This window comes from Marmota flaviventris, chromosome 8 (assembly GCF_047511675.1).
Source record: "Marmota flaviventris isolate mMarFla1 chromosome 8, mMarFla1.hap1, whole genome shotgun sequence".
Lineage (NCBI taxonomy): Eukaryota > Metazoa > Chordata > Mammalia > Rodentia > Sciuridae > Marmota > Marmota flaviventris.
Window position 1 is genome coordinate 6,810,517 of NC_092505.1, and position 10,509 is coordinate 6,821,025.

Genomic DNA, 10,509 nt, shown 5'->3' on the forward strand with positions numbered 1-10,509 from the left:
GGTAAATATGGGGAAATATGAAAACCTTGTGTTTAAGGCAGTAACACTAATAATACTGTCTTATATGTTCCATAATATCCAGAAGAGTATGATGCAGGACACTAAAAGCACAAAGCATGGGAGGGAATGAAAGAGGTAAAATGTCGTTGGGTTCTTGCATTGTTTGTAAGTGGTACATGTTCTAATTCAAAGGAGGTTGTAATAAGTCAAAGATGCCTAGCATGCTCTCTCACAATAAATATACAAGAATATCCAGCTTACAAGTTAATAGAAGCCAGGCACAGTGGCACACACCTGTAATCCCAGAGCCTCTGGAGGCTGAGGGGGGAGAAGCTCAAGTTCAAAGCCAGCCTCCGAAACGTAGAAACATCTGTGTTAAATTAAAAAAAAATAAAAAGGATTGGGGGATAGCAGGGCAAGGTGGTGCATGCTTGTAATCCCAGCTGCTCAGGAGGCTAATATAGGAGGATGGCGAGTTCAAAGCCAGCCTCAACAAAAGTGAGACACTAAGCAACTCAGTGAACCCTGTCTCTAAATAAAATACAAAATGGTGCTGGGGATGTGGCTCAGTGGTCAAATGCCCTGAGTTTAATCCCTGGTACTCTCCTCCTCCACCAAAAAATAAAAGGACTGGGGATATGGCTCAGTGGTAGATTTGCTCCTGGGATCAATCCCCAGTACCTCACACATGCAGACACACACACACACACACACACACACACACTTACACACACACATACACACATACACACATACATGCACAAAGTTAATAGAGGAAAAAAGAGGAATAATATAATAAAGATGATAAATGTGGTTATTTCATAGGGTAAATTTATGAGGATCGAGGCATAAGCAGCCTGCTGGTATGCTGGAAATCTCATATTTTGATGGGGGTGGTGGGTATTTTTAATTTAATATATATGTACATTTGTTATATATGATATACATAATTTTATTGTGATGTGATTTATTATATATGATAAAACAATGTATTATATGTAGTGACATAATTTGAAACTTATAAGTAAATATAAAATATATAAACACATGACATTTGCCACATAAAAACATATGAACATAATGACAATATATGTCAATTTATTAAAGTTTATGTATTTATTGTCTATAAATTAAACCTTGATAAAAAGCCAAAGTATATACCACAAGAAAAAAATAAGAGAAATATTGTATCTGTGGAACAAGAAAGGGGTGCTTAAAATGGAACAGAGTGGCGGAAAGGAAAGAGCTCGTGCAAAGAAACCACATGATTAATATCAATACAAACAAAAACAGGATAACAGAAATTTTAAAAATAATAAAACACCTGAAAGAATGGGCAAGAATGGGCTTAAGATTTGCCTCTGAATATAAAACAAATATAACACAATCCTCCAGCAAAAAATTTTTTAAAATCATAAAAAATTTAAAAGGTCCATGTGGAAGCTCGATGTCTGGTTGACAAGAGCCCCAGAAAGATCAGATCAGAAGGAATGGAAAGGAGATTTCTGAATACTCAGCCTAACAGAGTTTCCCAGAATCCAAGAACATGAACCTCCCCATGAAAAATTCCACTGAGCATCCAACACCCTGAGTGAAAGAGGCCAACACCCAAGAACTCGGTGGAGTAAATGCAGGACATCAGACAGAGGAAAACATCCCAGGAATTTTCAGGGATATAGACTAGGTCACCCCCAAAGGGGGCGGGAATTGGAATGGAATTCAGCTTCTCAACAAACACTGATAGCCAGGAGATAAACAAGCACATAAAGAGCCTGCAATCCAGGAACCAGGGATCCACAGGACAGGCGCCACAGGAACTCCATGGGGGGCTGAAGAAACAGGCCAGGTCCTGACCATGGGGCAAACCTGGTGAGCGTGCTGTCCCAACCAAAGCCAGTGGCCTCGGGGCTCCACGCCAGGTATCCCCAAGAAAACCCAGACCTGGGAGAGGGCACCTAGAAGAATGTAGTGAGTGGGCTTCAGGAATCACTTCACAACAGCACAGGCAGAGCAGGCCCTGAGGAGCAAGGCCCAGTGGAAAACGGCAGGTTTTATCCGAAACACACTGTGACCACTGTCCACTCAGTTTAGTTATAACAAGGAAACTGTCATAACTAAATTTGACGTAGTAACATTGGAAGATAAGTGAAAGGAACTGGACCAATAAAGAGTTAAAATGGCCCCATACTACAATAGAAAATCATTAGCTGTCACCGAAATTAGGATTCCACAAATAACAATCTGTGTTTATATTTAAGTTTGGAGGTAAATTTAAATATGAAGGCAGAAATCTTTGGAGGAGGAAGGGGTGGGACTAGAAAACCACATGGTTCACAATGAGCCTTTTGACTCTGCACTTTTTTCTTATTATATTGAAAAATTTTAAATCTAGATACAAGTTAGAAAGCAGTATGATGAATACTCATACAATCCTTTGACCTGGATTCACACCAGCTTTATCTCACCCTCTTTTCTTTCTGAACAATTTGAAGTGAGTTGAGAATGTCACAATGCTTCATTCATAAATACTCCAGAGGTTGTCTCTCGAGAACAAAGACGTGCTCTGGCATACCCAGAATGTCATCCTCACATTGAGGGAACCTACAACAATCCCCTATGATCATTTGACATATTATCCACTATCAAATTTCCTTATGGCCCCCTAAATGGAGTTTATGTATCTTTTTTCCCCCATTTAACAGGTTTAAACAAGTTTCACACTGCATTTGTTTTGTTCTTTTGGACTTTTAAAATACAGAATAGCTCCTGTCCCCTCTGTGTGTGTGTGTGTGAGTGTATGTGTGTGTGTGTTGTGTGTGCGTGTTTGTGTTGTGTGTGCATGTCTGTCTAGGGACTGAACTCAGGACTATTTTTTATTTTATGTTGAGATACCATCTTACTACACTGCCCAGTTAGCCTTGAACTTGTGATCTTCCTGCCTCAGCCTCTCAAGTAGCTGAGAAATATAGGTGTGAACCATCATGCCTTGCTCTTAAGCCGTTTTTGTTTTTCATGATGACTCTTTTGAAGCCAAAGTCTAGTCATGTAAAATGGTTTATTTGCTAGATGTTTCCTCACAATTAGACTTGGGTTTCTGTTGGAACTGTTCCTATGTGCATATTACTTTCATAAATAAAATTAAATCAAAAAAGAAAATACAGCATTTGTGTAAGTCAGCCTTCTGTCGCTGTGACAAAATACCTGAGATAAGCAACTTAAAATATGAAAAGGTGGACTGGGGAGGTGGCTAAAGTGGTAGCACAGTCACCTGGCATGCGCGGGGCACTGGGTTCGATCCTCAGCACCACATAAAAATAAAATAAAGATGTTGTGTCCACCGAAAACTAAAATAAATAAATAAATATTTAAAAAATATGAAAAGGTATATTTGGACTTAGTGTTCCATGGTCATTTGGCCCTGTTGCTTTGGGCTTATGGTGGCACAATACATCATGGCAGGGAACATGTGGTGAATGAGACCTCTTTACTTCATTGTGTCCAGGAGGCAAAAAGAGAGAAGCAGGAAGGGGCAAGGGCACTCTCCAATGACCTAACTTCTTCCAACTGGGCCCCACCTCCTGAAGTGTCCACTGTTTCTCAATAGCATCACACGCTGGTGACCAGGCCTTTAACACATGACCTTTGGAGGACATTCAAGTCCAAGCTGTATCGGTATTTGTTTACAGTTATTAAAAAGCAACGTCCCTCTGTCTCAGGTTGCCTGCTGCGGGAGCGGGGTGCCTTCCCGTGTTAATTGGGTCAGCATGTGCTTCCCAACCCCCTCCCTTACACAAGTCACTCCAGGAAGCAGGTTAAACACCTTTTCTCAGGGAGGCATACATTTTCGCAGCTTTTCATTTTAAATGTGTTCCCAGTGGGGATTTATTCCCTCATCTACCCAAGAAATCCTGTTACTGAAAATTCTTGTCAGTTATCTCAACCACAAATGGAAGTTGTTTCGGAACCAATCCCTAGGTAGCTGAATAGACTCGATTCTCCTGTGTGATAAGCAAGATCCCAAGACAGAGAACCTGGGAGTCCCGGGTTCTGTGCCTGGAGCAGCCCTTGATACTTCAGGTGACCTTGAGCAAGCCCTCCGCCCCTCCAGGCTCCAGTGTTCTTATCTATAAAAACAAGGGACTAGAACAAATTGATAATGAAAGGGACCTTTCAATTCATGATTCTGAAGCAAGCAGAAGAGAAAGAGTTCAAGGGCAGATGGCTGCACACACCCGTAGACATGCCTCTCTACCTTCCTAGAGCCAGACACGGCCACCCCTGAACAAACGGGTCAATCAGTGGTTGGGACGGATAAGAAAGAGGTGGACTGGGGAGGCGGAGAGAAAATATGGGGGAATGGTGTAAGGTCACCGATGGTAAGGTCAATGACAGAAAACTCTCTCTTCCCCGGCAAAGTATGCAACAGCAAGCTGCCGGCACGAAAATAATATGAGAAACAGGTTATGTGGAAAGCAAAAGAAACCTCCAAGTATTCTTGTAACATAATAGTGCTCAACAAGTACTTCACGCATCCTAAAACTCCAGGTTCAAGACCACTGGGGACAGAAGGTTACCTCTGGTGCTCTTTCCTTAAAATAATGGCAAATATTTTGTAAATCCTCTCTCTAAACCTAAAAAAAAAAAAGGCGGGGGGAGGGAGAAAGGATGAAAGGAACCAGGTAGTTGGTCTCAGCACCCACAATGCTGGAAAGGGGCTCTCCAGGTTGGGCACATCTCATAGGCCTCCGCGTTCTGTCACCGGGTAAAGGATGGGAAGATGGTGTGACGAGTTGTGTTATCTCTAAAATTCTCTGCTACTCAAAACACACAGTGAGCCAGTTTCTGAAACTTCGGGGGGGAAAGCAAGAGACACTATTTTTTGTAGCATTTGCACTATGGTCACGTCAAATACCTTGTTGGATACCTTTAGGGAGAGTCTTCTCTTCTTCTGACAGGGTCAGGGTATACCCCCTAGTCACTTTTCCTCTTTTCAGTAAGTTCTAAGAAAACATCCACTTTGCTTTTTTCTTTCCTGGTTTATAGCCAGGGCTTCTTGTTCCAGAGTTTTCAGAGCCTGTGAACAATTATCTGGCTTAGATTATGTTTACCCTGAAGGTAATAACCTAAGTTGCTCCTGATTCTGTTTTGTTTGTCCTCTCCTTTGCAAAGATCTCCCCCCCCCCCCAGACACTCTGGAATGATAATTTTTTTGATAGGACTCTGAATCTAAATAGGAATTCTCACTAGTGCCTTCGGCACTTCTTACACCCGTGATCAACACAGGCTTTACTAAGGGTTAAGGGAAAGTAAACCGCAGCAGTGATTTGGAGGCTTTGAAACAGTTTTCTCATTTATTCCCAGATCCTAAAACTTTTGTCAAGTCCTCAGAGTCTTCAAGCCTGGGGAGAATAGAAGGGGAAGTAACTCGAGACCTGTAGTACCCTTCCAGGCAGAAGAGCCAGGTGATCCTGGATCCCCAGTCTTATGGGCCTAAAGTTCCGGGTCCTACAGTCTGGCTCTAGTCCCCATCCTTGTCCTGTGGACACCTGGGTCCTGATCCTGGGTCCTGGGTCCTGGTTTCTGGATCCCCAGTCTTGGTTCTGGGTTCTGGTCCTTCTCCGGGTCCTGGTCATGGATCCTGGGGGTTATTCCTGGTCCTGGGTCCTAGGTCTGATCTGGGGAAAAAGATGAAGGAGAGGGAGAGAATGCAGTACCTCTAGATTTTAAAAACCTCAAGAGTTATCAATTAATCACAATAAATAAACCTTTTTGGGATCCTGATTCAGACAACTTGTTTAGAAAGTTATAGGATGACCAGGGAAACGGAGCGCTGGTCATATTTTGGTGATACTACAGAAGTACTGCTGACTTGAGGTGCCATCTTAGATTTAAGGTGCATGTGCTCTTTGAAAAGTTCTTATCTTTAGGAATTCTAGCTGAAATGATAAGATGTCTGGCTTTTGCTTAAGTTGGGGAGTGGGCAGGGCTGTAACGAATAAGATTGATCAAAAGCTCTTAGGTGTTGAAGTTGAGGGGCAAGTGCCTGACGTTCATAACAAAATCAAACTTTATATCTGTGTGAAGTTTTCCATGACAAACTTTAAATGACAATCAGGAAAAAAAAAATCTTTTCACAAGCAAACCATGTGAGAGAAAGGAGAAGCCAAAATCTCCGTGCTCTGTTTAACTTTAGGCAGCTCCTCAGGTATGCTGGGTAGAAGTAAACGCTTGTGTTTTAAGATAAATGAAGGAATGGGAAACAGGGAAAGGGAGAAGCCTGATGCTTTTATTTTCCCAAATATCATTAAGATTGCCGCACATTTCAATAACATCTTGCAGTTTCAAAGTACTTTATCTCTCATTTGCTCTTGGGAGAAGCCTGCTGTGTGTATTTGTCGCCATGTACGACATCTGATAAAATGTCTTGATTATGTTGTTTTGCATTTATTTTTTTAAACTGTTTACTTTAAGCTTCTTTATGGGTCTCTTAGTTTATGCTTCAGGATTTACTTCCTGTTCTAGCTTTGCAGAGACAACTCTGCTTGGATGTCTGTTTACAATATTAGACGTTCCCTATCTGGTTGGAGCAATTTTATTTCCCCTCTTAGTTTCTACTTGGGGGAACGTGGTGGGGAGGGCTCTTTTATTTCCTTGAGTCCACCCAACTGTTTTAGTTGGTGTTCATTTATTTCCCGTGTTTCCAGTCAGAGTGTGAAGCCATCAGAAAAGTGTTCTGTTCTTTTTAATACCTTATCAGCATTTCCTTTATTAGCTGCATTATCCTTTATCTCTTTCCTGTGAAAGCTTTTAAAGTACAAATTGATGAAGCCATGTCTTTTGTTATTTAAATACTATGCCATCAACGTTTACAAGTACGTTATAAGAAGATTTTAACACAATATCCTACCTTAATGATCACAAACATGAATTTTTAAAATCTGATTTTCTTCCCCCCCACCACCCTGTACTTGGGCTACAGAGGAAACTATCAGAGATTCGACCCTTATGTTAAAGATTCAAAATGGGTTACAGACCTTTAACAAGGTCAACAGCAGTAAATGCCTTATCTTTGTAGGGATAACACATTCCTAAGTTGATATGAAAGACCTGGTGTGTTTTGCAGACACCGGACTTGATGGAGTCACAGGACACCATTCAATTGTGCAAGGAATGATGTGTCCTACCAACACCATCCCACGAGGGTCTCTAAGCACAGCAAGGGTGGCAGATGACAGAGTAGCCCCAGAGAGAGGGCTGCCCAGGGCTCTGACAGGGGTTACCAAATGACTCTGCATATATTAAATATAGCTACATGAATCACACCACAAAATTCCAGTCCTGAAATCTGGTGTCAGGCATAACAATTTGTTCCCTCTCCCCTGCTCATAAATAACAAAGAATCAATTAAAGAAATTTTGGTCTGTATGAAGAATACTGGATGCTTTTTTTTCTTTTTCCTTCCCTCTGAAAGACACATTCTGCATTTGACACAACATATGCTTTTCAAGTGTTGTGTTTTGTGTATTAATCTTTGAACTAAATCATCGGTCCTTGTAACTAGAAAGACATGTCCCCAGAACCCTCTGACTCATGGCTAAGGGTACACAACAGCTGATAAACTCCAGTGACCTCTGAAGGGACAGATGGGCTGTTCGGCTTGTGAGCACCCACGTGGCTTTCTGGACTATGGATCCAGCACCGCCAGGTTCCATTGGTTGGCAAAAAGAGGCTCAGGTCTTGTCCACACTCACCAAGTTGAAAATAGTGGCTACGTCACCCCTTCTTGCTTTATCAAGTCTCTGTCCTTGTTATAGCTGCCTTTGTCCCGGTTCTGCCTACCTTGTGTACGTCTGTGCATATTTTTTTTATATATATAATTACAAAATCATCTGCGCTCCTTGCAATAGTAACAAGAGCTGGTGTTTACTGATTGCTTGGCAAGTGCAAGGCACACTACAGCATAGGTTTGGTCTCATTTAATCCAGCAACTCTGTGGGGCAGGAACTATGGTCTCCTTTTTACTTACAAGGAAAGGAGGGTCCTGAAGGACTCAGAAAGTTCACCACCCACCTATCCTCTCTGAAAAAAATTCCCTTCAGGAATAAACAAGGAACCCAAGAAGGAGACTGAAATCCAAATGGAAAAAGTAGCAAGAAAAATAAACTAAGAAAATTTATACTGAAATCTTCTGCTCAAGACATTTAGGAAGAGATTTTTTTTTTTAATTAAAAAGCAAGAAAGGTAAAAAGTTGTTTAACAATAATCTGGAACTAAGATTTCAGATTATTCTTACAAAACGTGAGCTGCATAAGATTTTGCACCCAGGCACGATGGTGCAGGCCTGTGATCCTCGCTACTGAAGAGGCTGAGGCAGAGACAACCTAGTGAGCCCCAGTCTCAGAATAAAAATTGAAAAGGGCTGGGGATGTAGCTCAGGGGTAGAGCACCACTGGGTTGTTCCACAAACAACAAAAAAACAAAACAAACAAACAAAAACCTTTCAAGATCATCAAAATCAAGGGATGAATGAGAAACTATCACAGCCAGGAGTTCAGGACACAGGATCCCTAAATGTGACAGTGTTCTGGGACAGAGATAAGACATTTGACTAAAGTTAGGGAAATGAGAATAAAGTATGATGTTTAGCTAATAAAAATGTTTTAATATTGGTTCATTAATTTTGACAAATGTGCCTTATTAATGTACAGTATTCGAATAAGAGAAACTAGGTTTGGAGCACACAGGGACTCCGTGTACTATCTTTGCTATTTTTCTGTAAATCCAAATTCTAAAATTATTATTCTACATAAAATCATTTATCCTAAATGATTTAAATTTATTCCAACTTTAAAATAATGTACTATAAAATAAATTATTCTAAAATAAAAAGTCTATTTAAAAAACAGAGTAAAATCCCTGAGAGCTGTTGTAAGGATTAAGTGAGATAATTAATATAAGAAGGTCTTCGTGGGGCCTGGAACGCAGTAGGTATTCTATAAATATGAGCTTCTAGCAATGATGAAAAAAATTAAGGGCTGATGATATAAGAATAGAGGCAGCATGTATGTATAACTTTTCAAACACCCAGAGATGGTTGGAAAAAAACTTATTTCAATCTCCCTAAGGAAAAAAAAAATGGGAAGTAAAAACAAGTTTGTGTCTATTTATTTATTTATTGGTACCAAGGGTTGAATCCAAGGGTGCTTTACCACTGAGCCACATCCCCAGCCCTTTTTTATTTTATGAGACAGGCTTTCGCCAAGTTGCTCAAGACCTCGCTAAATTTCTGAGTCCCGCTTTGAACTCACAATCCTCCTGCCTCAGCCTCCCTAGCCACTGGGATTAGACGTGTGCACCACTGCACCCAGCAGTTTGGGTCAATTTGAAAAAACATTTAATAGAAAAGGAAAAGGATTGACAGTAATGTAAACAACAAAAAAAAATGAAACATTAGGAATCCTTAACTGTATTAGATGATGGGTTCAACTCATTACTGAAAAGAAAAACTTAGTCACCATTAGGACTACTAAAACAAACAGCAGCAATAACAACAAAACATAAAATATCAAACGCTGGCAAGGAGGTACAGAAATTGGGAAGAGAGTGTCCATATGATCCAACAGTTCAACCTCTGGGTAAAAAAAGAACTGAAAGCAAGTCTTGAAGGGATGCCAACAGAGCCACGTCCATTGCTGCATTATTCAGAATACCTAAAAGATGGAAGAGCACAAGTGTTTATCAGCAGGTGAATGGATAAATAAAATGTGGTACACACTACAATGAAAAGTTATTGAACCTTAAAAAGGACAGAAACTCTGACCCCCCACTCACAGCAATGAACATGAGATCGTCAGTCTAAGTGAAATCAGCCAGTCACAAAAAGACAAACTCTGTGTCTCCTCTGGTTGGGGGTTTCCTAAACAGTTAAATTCATAGAAACAAGACTCTGAATGGTGATTGTCAGTGGCTGGGGGAGGAGATTGGGAGATTTTGTTAAATGGGTGAAGAGTTTTCTTTTTTCGAGATGAAACATTTGTAAAGATGTTGGCGTTGGAGCTAGATGGTGATGTTGGATGGACACACTGAACACAGTTAACATTCCTGCACTGTCCAATTAACGTGCCTAAGATGGACAGGGCACGGTGGCATACCCCTGTAATCCCAGCGACTCGGGTGGGTGAGGCAAGAAGGGCCAGGTTCAAGGCCAGCCTCAGCAACTTAATGAAGTCCTATCTCAGAATAAAATGAAAAGAGATGGGGGTATAGTTCAGGGGTAGAGGGTCTTGGATTCAATCCACAATACCTCACCCCACATACATATATTCCTATATGTATCTATAGATTTCTCTCTATATATTCCATTCTGTTATGGGATGTTGACAGTGGGGGAGGTTACTCCTGTGGAGGAAAAGAGGTATTTGGGAACTCTATAATTTCTGCTTTGAAACTAAAACCACTCTAAAAAAAATCTATTAAAATATTTTTTTTAAGGGCTGGGGTTGTGGCTCA